A 10,641-nucleotide genomic window follows, 5' to 3' on the forward strand; every position below is an offset into this window, starting at 1 on the left:
TTGAACAACATGTATAAAGCAATGCCACTTTCCGCAAACCCATGTTAACGTGGATGCGAAATTACATTTCCGCTCTGTGACGCATATTCTGTAGAGCGCAAGAAACATCATTCCAATTTCATGTATCACTAATGTAAAATCAGATATCTAAACATCATATGTAGTGTATGTTGTGAGATCTGTATAGGTTTAGTATCTGACTAAATACACATTTTGGATTTTTAACATTATAAATATTATATGAAGTTGGATAATTACCTGGTTCAGATTCTCTATCGGGTCCTCCCAGGCCACCGGACGGAGAAGCATCTGCCCTGTCCCCCGCGTCAGGACTTTCAGATCCCGCAGCTGGGAGGGAAGAAGAGGAGGCCGAGGATGGCGAGGATCTAAATCTTTTGGGGACCCGGAGATTGAGGAGCTCGCATAAAGTCACCTCATAAGGGAGTAGGTACAGTTTCCGCGGGGCCTTTCTTTGGCCCCCTCTTTTACGGGCTTGTACCCAGTCCCTTATGAGGTTGACTTTTTTCGATAAACGCAACCTCATATCTCCGAATCTCCTCATGATCTGATCCTGGGTCCTCTGGACGTCACACACCAATCTAACCGCATTGGTGATAGACTCCCAGAGGGCCTTCTTAACAGGCGCATCTGTCGAGCTCCTCTTGTTCCCAAACAGCTGGGGATAAAAGTCCTTGACGGCGTGGACCAGTGCAGCGCTCTCCTCCTTGGTGAACCTGGGAACTGACATGCCTGCTGGGTTGTACAATAAATATATTATAATAATATAAACTGCCTGCAGGCATTAGAGAACTGACAAAGATGGCAACGTGTAATGGACTTTTATATGGTGAAGTAAACATGAGATGCACCATGGGACAATTTATCTGTACATCTGATTGGATAAAAGTTTGAAATATTGTTATAATGTCTGTGAGACCATCCTGACTCAAGTTGTGTTTGTGTGATGAACTCTGATTGGCCGTTCCTTAATGTTTCATATCTTAGTAACTTCCTTACACATACCTCATGGTGGTGCTGTAACTTCATTTTTCATGTAGACTTATTTGTAACTCATGGGCCTGTCATGCGGATATGTGTGACGCATATTTAATATCCGTGATCCGTGAAATATTAATGATTAAATACTCTTTAAAATCTAATCCTGTCACATTATTAATGTTGTAGACATTTCTCGGTTTAATAACGGTCTGTTTCTTTAATACAAATACACATTTAATATTGTATGTCTTTATTGTTCTTTAAATAAATTTATTGTGAAGTATTGACATTGCTCTATTAAATGTATTTATAATGCACATTGATTGTGTGCTATTGCGTGACATTACACTAATGTTTAAATATGCTAATCTGGTGTTTGAAGATGCGTTTCCCACGCAATATTTATTAATGTTAAAATTCCGGGAAGAATGTCAGTAACTTTGATAATCTGTTTATAAATGTTAAACTACAGCTTTGTTATTCGCAAATAAACCTCGAGCTTGTATTTCTCTGAAGTGCTCATATATGTTATTGTGCAATGGCGTCTTTAGTTTTAAAGAGACATTACAAACAAACAATTGTATCAAATGATCTGTAGAGATAGAAGATTGTTTAGACTTTAAAATGTAAATCATTTTATCTTAGTATTTATATATCCTCAACATAAGAAATTTAAATGCACATGGTTGAGCCAATCACATAAGGCATCTCTGTGCATCCACCAATCTTCATCTACTGAGCCTATCTCGATATGCTTTTCAAGCAAAGTATGTCAAGATAGGAAGAGAAGTAAATACACTATTTCAAGCTCTTAAAGGGACACTATCCAAACAAATTTACCATTGGTGATTGAGCATGAAATGTTAATCAACTTTATTATTTAATACGATTATCAAATGTTAAGTTATCTTGTTATGTTTCTTTGAAAATCAATAATGATATTTTATATTACGGACAATTGTTTAATAAAAACCTGGGTTGTCCTTGACGATTGTTGCATCAATTATTCCAAACAATCAAGTTCTGTCCAGAGTACTGAAGCAAATAAATTAGCTATTTACTGCCTTATTTCTAAAGTAATGATAGCAACATCACAATGAGCATTCATAATATGAGACAAGTTTTAAAGTTGATTAAAATAGAATACTCATTCAGAATGTATAAATCATTGTTTTTTTAAATGGCTACCTTTAAGTATATTTTGAGTTCATGTCCCTTTAAATAAACATTTCACAATAATGCTTAATATATCATAAACCTAGGCACCTTCCTTTTGCTAAATGAGTCTAACATATGAGTAAAGCTAATTTAGATTAACTTCTAGATTGTTTTACACACTGACTGAAATATATTTATTAAATGAGGTCTTTTTTAGCCTTCAGCGTAGAGGGACATTAAGCTATATGTTATGTATGCATTTTGTATCATAATCTTATATTTGACCAACTTAATATGTTTTGTTATTCAATCATTATATTGTAATTATATATATTCGTGGATTAAATACATCTCTACATAGGCTATTTTGATGCTGATTGTTGTTTGCATATAGATGCCTTATATCATTGACTAAGATATGTGCATTTATTTTTATTTTAACAAGTATATTTAAAGACTGAATGTAATTCTATAGTACATTCTAAATATGTTTAAATTCTTGTATGATATTTGTAACAATGTATACAAAATATACATTTTGAATGACCCCTTTAAGGACCCAAACATATTGTATTTTGATTTAACATTGACAAAATAAACTAAAGGGGAAATTACATTCTATATAGATATTTGATGTCTAACCCAAGAGGTAAGATTGTAATAAATACATAATATTACTAAGTATAGTTAAATGACTCCACTAGAAAATTACATAGATTAACCTGGCATCCAATAACTAATTATTAAAAATTATAAAGTTAAATGACCTACCATTTATAAATGTAATAATTGTAAAATATTTTCTAATAATGTTTTGAGATACCTAAGGAAGATACATGATCTTATACAATTCTTTTTACATTCAACAACACTGTCACTTTCATGTAATTGAACCACTTCACCTTATTAAATGTTAAAACAATCATAATATTAATACATATCCTAAATATTTTTAATATATACTTTTTCAATATAAAAGCATTGAAGAATATGACTCCCCAATTAATGTTAAAAGATATCTTTTAATATTCTCTGAAGAATTTTATTTTCTACTATTAATGCATTATTTTCTCTTATGCATGTGCTTGTCAAATAGCCAACTACCAGTCATGGGAGTCCAAGTTTTATTTATTTACAGATTATATTGATATATATTAGAATCTGCTAAAAAAAAACATATATTTAATAGAAAATAATTAAATATTCCATGAAGTCATCAGATGCCAATCTGAAATGACAAATAATAAAAATGGAACAAAGTTAATACACACGTTGTAAAATATTCATAAAATACATTTAAAATCATATGGTGTCTATGCTCTAACTTTGATCAACATTTTTTAAAGATAATCATTACATTCATTTTAAATTAATGAAATACATACACCATTATATTGTTGATTAAAAATAATATTTAAATTTCAAAAATTAAATTTATACATAATAATGTATATCACATGTAAACAATATATGTATGCTGAACATAAATGTAATATTTCATGTCCATTCAAATACCTCTATATCAACTATAATATGTATTCCTTTTTCTGATTGTGATCCCTAAATATCTAATTAAGAACTAAATATGACTAATGTATGTAAGCTACTAATATTCTACAGTCTTCACTAGCATGCATTGGTACACCAACCTGGACAATGCATGGTCTTTGAAAGTCAATTCAGGGGTAAACAGTTGATCTTCAATAGGTGTCTTATTCATCAGTTCATTAAATAGAGGACTGGGAAATACCATCTAAAAAAGTAAAATCATCTAAGTGTCTGATTGTGATCCCTAAATATCTAATTAAGAACTAAATATGACTAATGTATGTAAGCTACTAATATTCTACAGTCTTCACTAGCATGCATTGGTACACCAACCTGGACAATGCATGGTCTTTGAAAGTCAATTCAGGGGTAAACAGTTGATCTTCAATAGGTGTCTTATTCATCAGTTCATTAAATAGAGGACTGGGAAATACCATCTAAAAAGTAAAATCATCTAAGTGTCTGATTGTGATCCCTAAATATCTAATTAAGAACTAAATATGACTAATGTATGTAAGCTACTAATATTCTACAGTCTTCACTAGCATGCATTGGTACACCAACCTGGACAATGCATGGTCTTTGAAAGTCAATTCAGGGGTAAACAGTTGATCTTCAATAGGTGTCTTATTCATCAGTTCATTAAATAGAGGACTGGGAAATACCATCTAAAAAAGTAAAATCATCTAAGTGTCTGATTGTGATCCCTAAATATCTAATTAAGAACTAAATATGACTAATGTATGTAAGCTACTAATATTCTACAGTCTTCACTAGCATGCATTGGTACACCAACCTGGACAATGCATGGTCTTTGAAAGTCAATTCAGGGGTAAACAGTTGATCTTCAATAGGTGTCTTATTCATCAGTTCATTAAATAGAGGACTTGGAAATACCATCTACAAAATAGAAAATCATCTAAGTGTCTCCAATAGGATGTCTCCACAGCCTTATTCTATCAAATAGTTTGCACTACCATGTGAACATGTCTTTGTATGGTTTTCAAGGTCAGCAGAATTTAAATATGCCAGACATGATCCCATTGGTATACTTCAATTTCAATCTTGGCTTTTTCCCCACTGTCAGTCTTGGAAATCTTCACTGTCAGGCTTCAAATTGTTCCCTTTCAGTCTTTATATTAAGTCATCTCCCTAATGTAAGAAATTATATATAAAGATTTCATACAAGTGTGTGAATCAGTTCTGTACCCCTCTCCCACCCCCCATTTCATAATAAATATCTATCACTAGCTTACTAAGCCTGTGTATGAACCTGTGTTATTTTCTATCAAGTGTGAAGATGAGTCATATTGAGCAGAACAAACCTCTGTGTGACATTGAACCATAGTCATTCTAGAGTATCCCTTTCTGATTATGTACATAAGTAATGTGTAAACAAAGTTATATTTTTAAAAATGTATGCCATATGATGTATTTGTGTACAAATCATGCCAGCAACAGTCCATACATTTCTACTTACCATCTGATGTCCTCTATAAAAACCAGGTGGCAAAGACTCGCTATAGGACCCAATGCCCAGAGCATCACCTATATTATGAGAAATAAATATTATTATAACATTTGATCAATACTAACATGTTTGCACAATTCTCTACTTGTCATTTCCCTAGAGTTCACATCTATTGAAAATACTCCAGTGTAACTTCTATTATTTACCGTCTAAAGTGGCGGTTGATGACGTCTGCTCTGACATCAAGTCCCTCGTCCTGGAATTCCCCCTCTAGAACAGGATCATCCTCCTCATCTCTGAGGAGGTCTCTGTCCACCGGGACGGCCTGCAGCATCCCAGCCCGCTGTGCAATATTATGCAGGACGCTACAGGCTACAACGATCTTAGCCACCTTCTTTGGGTTGTACTGGAGTGCTCCTCCAGAACGGTCCAGGCACCTGAATCTCATCTTCAGGAGCCCGAACATCCTTTCAACCACCGCCCTGGTTCTCTTATGAGCCCTATTGTAGCGCTCCTCAGACACATCAGTTGGGCTACGCAAGGGGGTAATGAGCCAAGGCCGGCTCATGTACCCAGAATCACCTATAAATTTAGAACAGAACATAATTCAAACAGAATACTTAAACTAGTATATTGTTGTATAAATATATTTTTTAAAAACCATAATCCATATTAAAAGTTGTCAGAAACATAAAAAAAATAAATAAATTTATATATAAATCTGTATCTAGCCATTTCATCTAAGACATGCTACATATGCGTATTTCTCCTAAACCAAACCTTGTGTAAAATGCTAACTACATGTTTACATTGCATTCTCTATATGAACACTTAAGGTAAGACATGCTACATATCTGCATTTCAATAAAACTAGACATTAGCAGAAATAGACAATGACAGGGTTAAATTGCATGAGATAATATCTTGCCATTTCATCTAAGACATGCTACATATGCGTATTTCTCCTAAACCAAACCTTGTGTAAAATGCTAAATACATGTTTACATTGCATTCTCTATCTGAACACTTAAGGTAAGACATGCTACATATCTGCATTTCAATAAAACTAGACATTAGCAGAAAAAGACAATGACAGGGTTAAATTGCATGAGATAATATCTTGCCATTTCATCTAAGACATGCTACATATGCGTATTTCTCCTAAACCAAACCTTGTGTAAAATGCTAACTACATGTTTACATTGCATTCTCTATCTGAACACTTAAGGTAAGACATGCTACATATCTGCATTTCAATAAAACTAGACATTAGCAGAAAAAGACAATGACAGGGTTAAATTGCATGAGATAATATCTTGCCATTTCATCTAAGACATGCTACATATGCGTATTTCTCCTAAACCAAACCTTGTGTAAAATGCTAACTACATGTTTACATTGCATTCTCTATCTGAACACTTAAGGTAAGACATGCTACATATCTGCATTTCAATAAAACTAGACATTAGCAGAAAAAGACAATGACAGGGTTAAATTGCATGAGATAATATCTTGCCATTTCATCTAAGACATGCTACATATGCGTATTTCTCCTAAACCAAACCTTGTGTAAAATGCTAACTACATGTTTACATTGCATTCTCTATCTGAACACTTAAGGTAAGACATGCTACATATCTGCATTTCAATAAAACTAGACATTAGCAGAAAAAGACAATGACAGGGTTAAATTGCATGAGATAATATCTTGCCATTTCATCTAAGACATGCTACATATGCGTATTTCTCCTAAACCAAACCTTGTGTAAAATGCTAACTACATGTTTACATTGCATTCTCTATATGAACACTTAAGGTAAGACATGCTACATATCTGCATTTCAATAAAACTAGACATTAGCGTCGGTAAATAACAAATGGTTAAATTTAATCCTATAGCTGAACATGACGCTAACAGTTAAAAAATACAGGGGCAATTGTCAAAATAATTAACCATGTTGTGCACAAATACTCACCAACGAGATAACCAGGGGGCATTTGTCTTTCCTCAAACTGTCTCCACAGGGACGACAGAGAGAGGATGCGGGCATCATGACAAGCACCTCCAAAATTCGCATACACATGCATAATCCTCATCCGTGCGTCACAAACATACTGCACGTTGAGGCTATGAAAATGTTTGCGATTTCTGAAGGGCAAGTCATCAATTGGAGCACGCAGCGCAATGTGGGTACAATCAATGGCTCCCAAGACATTGGGCAATTGAGCAATATCAAAGAATTCCCGCTTCAGGCGCCTCCAATCACCATCATTCTGTGGGAATCCTATGTATTGCTTACTGATACGTACCATGGCGTCCAGAAAGTTATCAAACACCACAGAGAATGTACCTTGAGCCAGGCCATGCATGTACAGTTCTCCTGATTGAAAACTCCCGGAGGCCAGGACGTATAGACAGCTTAGCATCTTACTCATGGGGGGAACAGCAGTCCTTATTTGTATACGTGGCTCCAAATGAGGTTTAAGAAGATCGTAAAGGCCAATGAGCTGTTCGCGATCGAGCCGATACTTATCAAAAACCTCAAAGTCACTCATGTTTTCCAAGGTGGGTCTCACCCTGTAGACACGAGGACCTCGAACCAGACGACCCCTTCGTCTCGGTCTGAGCCGCCGAGGCTGCCTGATTCGACCAACAGCTAGTTCGCCAATAGCAGCACCAGCAGCGTCTACCATGTCATCGTCATCCATCTTTCAAAACAGCGTAACAAGGTATGCACTTGATCTGATGTGGATCACAAGTGATGCATTGGCCATGTTGTTTGGGGGATTTATAGTACAATTAGTCCAATGGTAGTGAGTTTGTAATGATTGCTAATTGTATTCACTTGTTTGTATGTGAGCGGCGCGAATGCTTTCACAGTGGGCGTTTATTTGTTGTTTGCTGAAATGTTAGTTTCAAACAATGATTCTCAATGTGAAAGTGTCAAATATCACACATACAGTGCATGTTTGTAATGTTTGATCATATGCGTAATCAATATTTCCTAAACGCGATCTTATAGTAACAAGCACACGTCCAGGCTAACATGAATGAAAGTGCATAGTTGTGTATAATGTGCATCGAATGTGATCGATCAATGTTGCTGCAATATTGTTTGTAAACGATAAAGTAACAGCTGCCATCTGTAGTATTGTATATATAAGTGATTGCCGAGCTGTCAATATTGTACGCGTCCCTTTAAAATCGCAATAATAATTCCGAACTTCCCGTCTGCCATCTGTAGTATTGTATATATAAGTGATTGCCGAGCAGTCAATATTGTATGCGTCCCTTTAAAATCGCAATAATAATTCCGAACTTCCCGTCTGCCATCTGTAGTATTGTATATATAAGTGATTGCCGAGCTGTCAATATTGTACGCGTCCCTTTCAAATCGCAATAATAATTCCGAACTTCCCGTCTGCCATCTGTAGTATTGTATATATAAGTGATTTCCGAGCTGTCAATATTGTATGCGTCCCTTTCAAATCGCACTAATACTGAATAACTTCCCGTCTGCCATCTGTAGTATTGTATATATAAGTGATTGCCGAGATGTCAATATTGTATGCGTCCCTGTAAAATCGCAATAATACTGAAGAACTTCCGGCTGTCATCTGTAGTATTGTATATATAAGTGATTGCCGAGATGTCAATATTGTATGCGTCCCTTTCAAATCGCACTAATACTGAATAACTTCCGGCTGTCATCTGTAGTATTGTATATATAAGTGATTTTCGATCTGACGATATTGTATGCGTCCCATAAAAATTGCACGAATACTGAATAACTTCCGGCTGTCATCTGTAGTATTATATATATAATTGATGTGCGATCTGACAATATTTCTTAATTGTCCCATTGAAATCTCCATAATAATGCTGTTCAAAAGTGTGTTTTACGTATATGTTGTATTGTAGTATTGAGTGTTAAAGTTCCTAAAGGGGCGGTACAGTGGTGAATCTGTGATGTGTATGGTTGAATCTTCTAATGACGTCATGATATTATTAACCTGCCTATGTAGTTGTGAAATCCTCATTGTGTTGTTGTATTGTGCTACATTGTTATTGTGTGCTGAATAAAATCTAAATGTGTGCTTTGTGGTTGCGTGATGGGTGATGCGTGTTATGTACATGTACGTATATATTGTGATTGTGTCCCACATATGCTGACTTCTATATAGCGGTCTGGCATTGTTGTTCCTTCCCATAAAGTGACATCTGTAATCTGGTGTAATGATGTTCTTGTTGTACGTAATTCCTAATGGTTTCTGGTGATGGAATCATGATGTTAAAAGTACAGTAAAATCCATATGTTGTGTTTTGTGATTCCTCGAGAGAATGTAATGTGTTTTTCCCCCATCATTTGAATGCACATGTATGAGTGAATGTTAAAAGTAATGTATGTGCATCCATGAGTGATCATGTGTTAAGCCTATGTAGATATGCAGTTGCTGCAAGCATATGAGTTGAATAACAGAAATGCAATAATAAAGGTAAATGAGAGATGTTTCCCATTGTGTAGTGTTTGTGAATCCAGAAATGTGTATTGAATTTTATTTTAATTGTAAATGTAATTTTATTGAAATAATAATGTGTTACTAGTGATGGGGATTTGTAGTTGATGTAATCTAAAAGTGTTAAAAATATTTATGGTGTGGTGAATATTTAATATTAAAAAACATAAGTCCACCATAGGGAAATAGTCATTTCTTGATCTATTTATCATAGCTGGGTCTAACGCATGAAATCATGTATTTTCTAGCGCTGGTATTTGGAGTTTTTCAGTCTACGCTATTTGCGTGCGTTAGGGAAATGAGGGTTTCGCGTGCACGAGCACGTCTTCCCAATAGAAGTCAATGGAGGCTCCAAAGATTTCTATTTTTTTTTTTCTAAGACTGGTTTTCCTCGTAAAGTGAGTGACGTCATGAGCTTGTGTGAAAAAGTAACTAAATCGTGTTCTTTTTGTAATAAATAAATATTTTGTGTATGTAATGTGGTGTATATTGTTTGTATGCATCGATGAGTGTATGTTTGTGATAATGTTATTCGTTAGATGTAGGTATATGAGGGTCTTTTCCCGTATGTCCATGTAAGTCAATGGGAAAATGGATTTGTGTGGATTTTTTTCAAACACCCGAGATCTCGCAACTTTAATCCTTTGTATTTTAAAGAAAAAATAAAAAATACGAAAAATAAAGATAGTGTTGTGTTTGTATGAGTGTAAGTGTACTTTGTGTAATATTTGTTTTGTGATTCGTGGATGTTTTTTTGTGCGGTATATGTTTACTACTGGGTCTGAGGTGGCGGTAGAAAGTTGAGCGTTAGGTGTATTTTGAGTCGCGGTAAATAAACTCTAAATACCGGAGTGCGTAAAAAACCCGCGTTAGGAGCCTCTAACGCTGGTTTTGACGGCTACCGCCGAACTCTAAATCTAGGCCTAAGTGTTTTATATTCTCTGGTT

This window comes from Bombina bombina, chromosome 1, assembly GCF_027579735.1.
Source record: "Bombina bombina isolate aBomBom1 chromosome 1, aBomBom1.pri, whole genome shotgun sequence".
Taxonomy (NCBI): domain Eukaryota; kingdom Metazoa; phylum Chordata; class Amphibia; order Anura; family Bombinatoridae; genus Bombina; species Bombina bombina.